This window comes from Tribolium castaneum, chromosome 1 (genome assembly GCF_031307605.1).
Source record: "Tribolium castaneum strain GA2 chromosome 1, icTriCast1.1, whole genome shotgun sequence".
Classification (NCBI taxonomy): domain Eukaryota; kingdom Metazoa; phylum Arthropoda; class Insecta; order Coleoptera; family Tenebrionidae; genus Tribolium; species Tribolium castaneum.
The window spans coordinates 5,388,412-5,398,860 of record NC_087394.1 but is presented as its reverse complement, the minus strand read 5'-3'; the positions used below and the strand labels follow the sequence as shown (position 1 = coordinate 5,398,860).

The window sequence follows — 10,449 nt, the reverse complement described above, 5'->3', positions numbered from 1 at the left end:
GATAAAATTTAACAAAAATAATCCTGTTGTTCTCCATAACACATAATTAGCCGGAAGCTTTCAAATCTGTTCTGGTTATATCCAACCGTTACTGCAATTTTTATTTGATTCTTCTTATCATCAAGATAAATAAAAAAATTGCTGTCTAATAAGTAATAACATACACACAACAATACTAATATTCACAAAACCAAAAAAAACGAATAGTAGAAATGCTTACTTTCCCACTATTGTGAAAATTAGACAAATGAATGTAATAGAATTAATTTTGATTACACCCGGTGTATGAGTAAATTCATTACCTTACGAAATATGCAAATTATATTTTTAACGAGGGATTGAATGACAAATCTGCCCTTATTTTTCGCTTCCCTCCCGAAAAACTGCGGCAAAACTTCATTAAATTCCAATTAACGCTTCTTGTAAAATTAATGAAAAACTCGGCTGTCTCTATTCAAGACACTGATGACCCCCTTAGTAGCTTAATTACTCTTTGCGCAATGCGGCCACGACACTTCAACTGGCGCCTTCACAATTTTTCGTCTCTCTAAATTTGTTTTTTAATCACAATTTAGTGATTGTCGTAGCCTTCGATAGCTCAGTTGGTAGAGCGGTGGACTGTAGTGGCTTCGCATTTGTGGATATCCATAGGTCGCTGGTTCAAATCCGGCTCGAAGGACAATTTTTTTGGGATTCAAACAATGGATTAATAATAATAATTCATTCGTGTCATTTGAACACAAACTTAAATAATAAAAATAAATCATATAAACATAAATTAAAAAAAAAGATAAATCAGATTCATGTTAGGTTTCCAAGTTATTATTCAGATAATTATTATTCTTCAACACAATAAAAAAATCAAATAAGCTTAATTTTGAATGTATAAATTATCATCAAAGTAATTCTAGCTTCCAGATCCTTTACTCGTATTTAAAAGATTTTAAATATATGAACGTTTCGGCACAAAACATGTCATCATCAGATACTTTCTTACAAAACAATTTTCTGCAATAAAATTACTAATTCTGTTTTATAACTTGGAAGCATTGCTTTTTTAGCAAAAATTTTTCCTGAAAAATAGTGATTTCGTTTCAATTTAAAAAAAAACTGGTAAAACAACGTAAAAGGCAAAAATCGTAATATTATAACAGTTCCTCGTTTAATTAACAGTTTTCTTTTTATTAAAAATCAAATGATTTTCCGTTATTTACTCAAAAAACAATCAAACAAATTAACAAGTCTGAATCAAACGTAGCGGTCTTTTTGCTTATTAATAAAATTTTTGAACTAAAAATTCAGTTTTTGTTAAACTTTTTTAAATTTACTGTAAAGAAAAATCAATACACTAAGTGAAGAATTAAAATATCATCCCTTTTTTCGAAGTTTCCAGAACGTTGTTGAGCCAAAAATGCAAAATTTCGTCAAAAAAAAAGAGAAAAGTAAACGACTGGTGTAAATATTGTGTTATTTTTTGCTAAACTAAATAACCATAAGCAAAATTATTTCAAGTTATTATTAAAAAAACAGATTTTAAAGCGATAATTAAGCATTTTTGAATGTTTTGAAAAATTTCGTCAAAAATAAGTCAAAAAATCAGACACTTAAAACATATTCCTGTATTTCTTGAATTTCTTCAAACATGTTTTTTTTTAATAAAATTGAAATTTTTTTAAATTATTTCGTCAAAAAAAAGCCAAAGAATCTGCAAACTGAATTCAAAATTTAAAAAATTCACACTGCAATACTGTAACCAAAAATCAACAAAATTCTTTTAAAAATTAGTCGAAAAGTCACTAACTGGTGTAAAAATAGTGCCATTTTTACATATTTAAAAGTAACTCTCAAAGTCAGTTCAAATTTAAATAAAAACCATTTCAAATTAGGTCAAAAAAGAATTATTTTGTACCTCTGACGGGTTTTGAAATTTTTTAAGCCAGAAATGCAATAACCATCACTCAAAATTTCGCCAAAAATTATCCAATAAACACCAAATTAAAATGTAGTGCTTTTTTAAACTAAGCCTTGCTTCCAGAGTCAAAATTATTTCAAGTTTTACGTAAAAAAAAATAGTTTTAAAGCGAAACTTAATCATTTCTCAATAATGTTTCGCCAGAAACGCAATTTTTTAGCCAAATATCATCAAAAATAAGTCAAATAATCAGCGAATCATAGTTAGAACACAAATCAATTCTTGCATTTCTTCTTTTAAACACATTTTAAGATGTTTTTTTTGTAAAACCTTAGTGAATTTACATAAAAAAATAATTTCGCATGTTTAAGAAAAACGTGAAGGTTTTTCGTTTTATTACCAGTTTTTCTTAAAAACAAGTGAAAGTATTTTACGTTATTTCGTCAAAAATTATCCAATAAACACCAAATTAAAATGTAGTGTATTTTTAAACTAGCCTTGCTTCCAGAGTCAGAATTATTAAAAAAAAATAGTTTTAAAGCGAAACTTAGGCATTTCTCAATAATGTTTCGCCAGAAACGCAATTTTTTAGCCAAATATCATCAAAAATAAGTCAAATAATCAGCGAATCATAGTTAGAACACAAATCAATTCTTGCATTTTTTCTTTAAAACACATTTTAAGATGTTTTTTTTGCAAAACCTTACTGAATTTACATAAAAAAATAATTTCGCTTCTGTTTAAGAAAAACGTGACGGTTTTTCGTTTTATTACCAGTTTTTCTTAAAAACAAGTGAAAGTATTTTACGTTATTTCGTCAAAAATTATCCAATAAACACCAAATTAAAATGTAGTGTTTTTTTAAACTAGCCTTGCTTCCAGAGGCAAAATTATTTCAAGTTTTACTCAAAAAAAATAGTTTTAAAGCGAAACTTAAGCATTTCTCAATAATGTTTCTCCAGAAACGCAATTTTTTAGCAAAATATCATCAAAAATAAGTCAAATAGTCAGCGAATCATAGTTAGAACACAAATCAATTCTTGCATTATTTCTTTTAAACACATTTTTAAGGTGTTTTTTTTTGCAAAACCTTACTGAATTTAGATAAAAAAAATAATTTCGCTTCTGCTTAGGAAAAACGTGACGGTTTTTCGTTTTATTACCAGTTTTTCTTAAAAAACAAGTGAAAGTATTTTACGTTATTTAGTCAAAGATAAAAGTCAAAAAGATTGAAAACTGGATCGAAAATACATTGTTCTTTTTGGCATTTTGCTTTAAAAAAGTTTTCCAATAAAAAATTGAGATTTTTACCAGACCTTATTAAACTAAGCCAGAAGTGCAATTATTTTGCAAAATGTTGACAAAAATAAGCTGAAAAGTTACTAACTGGACTGAAAATAGTGTTATTTTTATTACCCATTTCTCTTTTTATAAAGTGAAAAGTATCTCTTATTAAAGTTACAAATTAAAATTTTCAAAAAACTTCTTTTTTCATAGTAGATATTTAAACTGGAATTATGTAAATTACAACCGTTTTTTGACTTTTTTAACCTCTTTTTCGTCAGAAACGCAATTAAAACACATTTTTAGGACTTTTCATTTTATTAGCACTTAAATTTATCAATTAAAATAAAGACGAAAAAATGCAGAATTGAACCAAAACGTAATAATTTTAGGATTTTGCAAAATTTCGGCAAAATAAGCCGAAAAGTCACAAAATGATGACCTTAACCCCGACTGCAAGGCAAAGTAAATTCAAAGAAAATCCTCGGTAAATACAGAATTATTCAAAAGTATCACATCAACTTAACCCAAAAAACTAACATTTTAAGAACTACATTTTGTAAAAAAAACTTCAAACAATTTCTTGTCACGAAATCTTTTTTAACTCACTTGAGTGTCTTTTACGCAATCATGACAAATAAGGAGATTCAATGCACTTTTGATGAAACAGTCATGCAAAAGCTACAATTCTGTTTATTTTTAGATAGATAAGTCGCAAACAGAGTAGCTTTTATAGAAAAAGCTGAGGGTGTCTGTATATCGCCTGAATAAACTGTTTGATCAATGCTGTCGTCATCTAGTGCAATTACTAGTATGTTATTGCTCTTTTATTGATTAATAAACAAGCGAAAAATGTGCGAGAGCAGGCCTCAAACAAACAAGGAAACAAAGTCAGGATTCAATTAGATAATGACGGCGCCAGCTTCGGAAATTAGCGATTCCTTCGGCGAGTTAAAAACAAATTAAATCTCCTCGGATCGATCGCTTTAAAAGTGCAACGTTTAATGGCCTCAGCTTTTACGCAGAAAAAGACGATAGACGACGTCTCGTATGGTGCCGTAACGGCATTACGTTTTATGGTCAACCGTAATCGATAGAGTTCTTGACCGTTGACGATGAGAGAGGACAGTTCTTGTGCAACATCTGCTGCCACAATCAATTATTACGATCGACGGCTTAATTGGAATTGTTTTAACGGGAATAGCTAACGTGTCGACTTCTAACCCTGCCATGTAAACAACGAAAAAAACCAACTTTGTCGTTTGAGAGAGGTCAGGTTTAATTCCCACATTTACGCGAGTTAATTAACCTCGTATGTTAAGAACAGATCTAATTAACTTACTTAATTAACACATTCGCAAGTTTTGGCTCGAGCTTAACTCTGCACTCCCGGATTTGTGTTCGAACAATAACAATTTGTAGGCCAATAACACCAGAAAATCACAAAAACTTGGATAAATATCACGTCAATTTAATAGAACATTGTTCTTGTTGGGTAAATGCGGCACGTCCTAACTGTTTTGTCTACACTTACCCAACTCGTGACACACTTGCGAGAAAATTCTTTTTTCACGTTCCAACGAGAGTATTTCTTTTCCTATCTTGATGGTAACAGCAGTTTCGACTTTGACCCAAATCGGGGTATCGAACAAGGAAACCGAAACGTTTGTGTTTTATCGAATTGTTCGCCAGTTTCCGTTTGATTTGTGGTTTTCGGACGGACAACAACAACAAACCGATCAACGAGAAATATTCACCGAAAATGAATAACGTGGCCAATAATTTTATTATCGGCTTATCACTTCAAACACCAAAGACTTTGGTCCGAGTGTTTGTCACATGTCACATTCCGGAATCGAATAAACAGTAAAAAATTTTGAAAATTGCAATTTTGAGAACAATATAGATTTTCAAAAGAAAACTGATTACTTAACGTACACATTCGTGTTATTTTATTTAGTACACTAGTCAGTATCTGATATGCCAAAGATAGAAATTGTCAAAGGTCAAAATTTAATGAGTATTAAATCACTGGTTGGAAATTTTTTCTTTTCGTAACAAATTACGAGAAAATTATTTATCTAAACCAAAATGTTAAATAATTGAAAAGTGAGAATGCGAAAGATAATTCAGCTTCATTTGATTGTATTTGTAGTAATTAATTAATTTATTTCATTTATTAATATTCAAGTTTCTAAAACATACAGAAATCTTCTTCCAGTTCAACTTATATTTTAAGTTTTGAACGCAATAAAGTAAATCTGAAAATATACTAAATTTTATCAAAAATTTCACGAAAAAAACGTAAACATGATGAAATACTATAGTTACTTTCGACCCAAATTAGCAATTTTCCAGTCCATGCAAAACAAAATTTTTCGAAAAAACACTGAACTTAAATGCCAAAAAAACTATTTTTGGCACAATTCGGCATATTTATTGTTAAATTATGTCAAATGGTTGTGTGCGTCACCAAAAAAAAAGCGTTGAAAAAATGCAAATTAACACCATTTTCGACCAAATTGGGCAAATTTTCATCCAATTTTTTTAAGAATTTTCACAAAATAATTACATTATTTGTACAAAAAAAGGTAAAAGCGCTTTGAAAATGCCATTTTAAATCATATTTAGTTATCTTTCAAGATAGCTTAGCAAAATTTTTCGAAAGAAAATTGTTAAAAACGTGGTAAAAATCGAAAATTTAAGAGTTTTTTTCCAAGCATTTTTGAAAACTTTTCGCTAAAAACACCTGCCTTTCTCAATAACAAAAAGATAAATAGTGTAGTTTTCGACTTATTTTAAAAATTTGCAACCCAAATGAGCAAAAATTCTCGAAAAAATTGAATAAAAAAAACTAAACAATTTTCGATACAACTCGACAATTTTTGGGTAATTTCTGTCAAATTTTCGCCAAATAATTGAGCATTTCGTTGAAAAACGTGCATATAAACAGTGAAATAAGTAAAATCACATTTTCGACGCGATTCGGAAATTTTTCGACTTATTTCGAAATTTGAAAAAATAATTGCGTTATGGCAAGAAAAACGCAAGAACGGCAAAAGTTAAATTTAGTGACTTTTTTAAACAATTTAGGAAAATTTCGTAAAACTTTTAATGCTCAAAAAATGTTAAAAAAACAATTTTCGTCAGAATTCAGCCATTTTTTCTTAATTCTTGTCGAAAGAAAATAAATAAGTGCCTACAAAGAAAAACAAAATAATACCATTTTCGATCCCGTTCAGCAATTTTTTGGTTTATTTTTAAAGAAATTTTACGATGTATTTAATTATTTTCGACATAATTCAGCAATTTTTAAGTAGTTTTTCTAAAAAAAAAATAGCAAAATAACTAAACCTTGCTCAAAAAAGTGCCTATAAACGCTCAAAAAAGTGCCTATAAACGCAAAAAAATAACACAGTTTTAGACCAAATTCGGCGAATTTTCGGCAAAAATTTCACAAAGTAAAGCATTTTAACCGAAATAGTAAAAGACATAAAAAAATATAACTCAAAAACGTGGCCAAACTCTCGGAAACTAAAAAAAATTTAAGCATTTGCGAACGACTTCATAAGTTTTTGGATAAAGAAGATTTTTGCTTAAAAACACCGACATTTCTCATTAAAAAATAATAATGTAATTTCAATACAATTTTAGGATCTTTCAACATATTTCTCGAAAAAACTCAGTTTAAATGGCCTAAAAAACGATAATAGTGCTATTTTCGACATAATTCGAAAATTTTTGAGTAATTTCTCTCAAATTTTCGCAAAATAATTATGCATTTCGCTGAAAACTAAGCAAGTAATTGTGATTTTTCGGCTTATTTTTGACGAAATTTCGCGAAATAATTATGTTTCTCAATAAAAAAAAAGGCACAAACGTCAAAAAAATTGTTATTTCGAAACCATATTAGCGATTTTGACTTATTTTGAACGAAAATTTATGAAATAGTTTACTTACTTACGTTTCTGAATAAAAAATGCAAAAATGATTATAAAACTTCGTTTTCAATCAAATTTAATGATTTTACGGCAGAAGATTTAGCAAAAAAGCTGTGTTTTTATCTCACAAACGCGGTAAAATTGCAAAACTTGTTGCATTTTCGAACGATATTATTATTATACTTTCAGTTTATTTTTGGCAAATTTCGCAACACAATCGAACAAATTTAGTGAACTTTTTGTTTGGTTTGTTACAATATGTATGAGAAAGAGTGAAATTGGACAAAAATTGGAAATAAACAATAAAAACCACATTTTTTCCTGTTGAAAACATACACTGTAAACAGTAAAAATTGGAACAATAAACATTACATTAAAAAATCAATCAACAATTACAAACAACCTGTAAAAGCATTATTAACCCTGCGATTAAAACCGAATCGTTAAAAGCAACTAATTTTTCACAAAATGAAATTATTTTGCGCACCCATGCTTGCAACACTAATGAATTGCTCCAACTTTTTGTTTCTTTTTTACAACACAAATTCCATTATTATTGTTATATCCGGCTGTAAATTTCACTTACTGTTAGTAATTAAATCAAAAATACCATAATTTTTGCATTATATTCTGATTTAATTGTTTTACCATTTGCCTTTATCGCTTTCTGCAAATTAACAACACAAAACAACTACTTTAAGTGAATAATTCTATGCATTTTTATTAATTATTAGTCGTTTTGCAGCTTTTCATCTAATTTAAATCAAATAAATGCTTTATTATTACATTATTAAGACACGGTTATAATTAGGCATCCAACTTTCACTTTTACCAAAAAATAACTCCCTTTGTTACGACCACAGTGAAATTTTCATTTCCATTGTCACACGTCGTTTCTCAAAGATTTTTTAAATTTTATTGCACAATTGTCTGACTCAGACCGGACATTTTAATCAGATTTGGGTGAAATTATCGAGTGCTTGAACCCAACAACAACTCAATCAACATTTCCACCCAAAACATAGAAACAATGGACTTGATTAAATTATTATTATTAAACTAAAACCTTGTAACTCCAACGGTATCTTGTGGGTAAACCGAATAAAAAATTCCCAGCCAAGAAATAACTTGATTAGTGTGTCATTGACACGATCTGGAAATTCAACTTAAAATTATCGTTAAATCGAGCACAAGCTAATTATTCGCAATTATTCTAAAACAGAACACTAGAAAATGCTTTTATAATAATTAGGTACCCATCCGATTTTGAGTGAAAGCACTGTCATTTTATTGTCTCTGATCCAACTCCAAAAAAGTATCATTACAGGAAAACCGGCAATTGTTGAAGAATTGTCGGAAAGAAGCAACAAAACGGTACTGTTGCCGTCATTTACAACGTCTATTAATTATTTCAAAAGAAGAACGAGTTATGCCGGAAAGAGGCTTTTCTCTAACGATTCCGGATTTTCCGGGAAACACATTTATTGCGCCAGTTATCGATCACTTCAAATTGTTGGCAGTGACACTGAACGCGGATAAATCACAGAATAATGCGACTCAAAGTTGAAATTTTATTGTGGAATATTGATGAAATTTGTCATAGATTTCCCTGACGTCATTTACGTGCCAGAAAAGTTATTGTTTCAAAAATTCACAAATTATGAAAAACATTACAATAGTGGAGCCGACAATTTACATATTTTATTGCAATAATAAATTAATAAATAATAATACCTCCAATTACTACTGACAATAAGCTCATTCAATACAATTGAATTGAAGTAAGATTAAAACGTATTTTCAGTAAATTAGTTAGTTTTGTATTTTTGCTGACTAATAACAGCTACGTAGAAAACCGTTATTCGGGTTAACGTCACAAAATTTCAACGCTTTTATTTAAAGCAAACGCTACACATGTGCGTCCGATGTATTTAAAAAATATGTATAAAAGCACTTTATTTCTACAAAGATAAATATCTAAATTTAACCATCTTTTGGCAACACAGGTTTACACAAACAAACGAAAACACCATAAGAATCTTCATTGTGCTAAAATTTTTTAATCTGACCAATCGTTTAAAACTCAAAACAATTATCATGTTATTGTTACAAAAAATGCGTTCAGAAGATATTCATTAAAAATATTGGAATATTAATGCAATCGAAATTATTATTTCTAAACAGATACTAAAAAAATGTTTTGTGAGAAGAATACGTAAAAAAATTGTAGCAAGCCCCAAAATTACTTTTGTTTCATATTCAAATTTTGGTTTAATTAATTACTTACGGAAGCTAGCAGCAATTATTCTAAGATTTTGGTGCAAAATAACATTTAAAAATCGTTTCTTTTAGAATGATATACGAAAAAAAAATATGCAGCAACTTATTATTAAAATAATTAATTTTGACAAGAAGAAATTGTAGAATAAATCAAAAAAAGTCATATGCACAGAAAAAATTATAAAGTATTTAATAACAAAAGCTGATGTCTGTGCGATTATTAATTTTTGAGGTATAAAAAATATATACTTTTGATATTGTAAATACTTTGTGTAATAACCAATAATTATTAAATCAAGTTGGCAATATTGTATAATACAGAAACAAAAGATATAAAAAATGACGTTTTACAAAATTCAGTATTTCTACATTTTTTATGTTGCCAACTTAATTTTATAATAACAGGCTGCTCTGATCAGGAATTCAACTGAAAGCAAAGTGGTACTTGGCTTTGAAATGAAGTTGGTGGCATTGAATAATGTAAAAGTCTAAAATATCCCTCAAAAAATGTAACTAAAGACATTAGACGCTTTATTCTCAAAAAAAAAAAAAACAGAGACTGAGGACCGGTTTATAAAAGCGTCATTAATTTAATTCGCAATTAAATGAGTGATTAAAACTGATCACGTGACTAAACTGAGCTAATGTGATTGGTCTTTTCGCGTTGTTAAGTATTAACAACGAATTAAAATTTGATGAAGCTTTCTATAAACTGGCCCTGAGTATACTAAAAATATATTTTTACGAAAACTAATAATCGCACAGAATTCAGCATTTGGTATTAAATCCTTTGTATTTTTCTCTAAACCTGTAATTTTTTTCAGATTTTTTCTAGAATTAATTACATTCAAATCGCTACAAAAAATTGCTATTTCTTGTGACAACGTTCAAATGTTGTTTCGTGTTAAAAATCATTAAAAAATTTGAAATACACGTAATTTTGGTGCTAGCAAAAATTTTTGTAAGAGTTTCTTTCTCGAAAACATCATTTCATATTTTTAATTTTATTGATATTAACATCCTTGATTAATT

General features: G+C 28.6%; 1 non-coding gene across 1 annotated transcript; it reads left to right on the top strand.

Annotated features, from left to right (window-relative positions):
• The first annotated feature begins 587 nt into the window (after positions 1–587).
• On the top strand, positions 588–679 carry TRNAY-GUA (transfer RNA tyrosine (anticodon GUA)). The gene is given in 2 exon segments: positions 588–624; positions 644–679. It is a non-coding gene; the product is annotated as a tRNA-Tyr (tRNA).
• Positions 680–10,449: the final 9,770 nt, after the last annotated feature.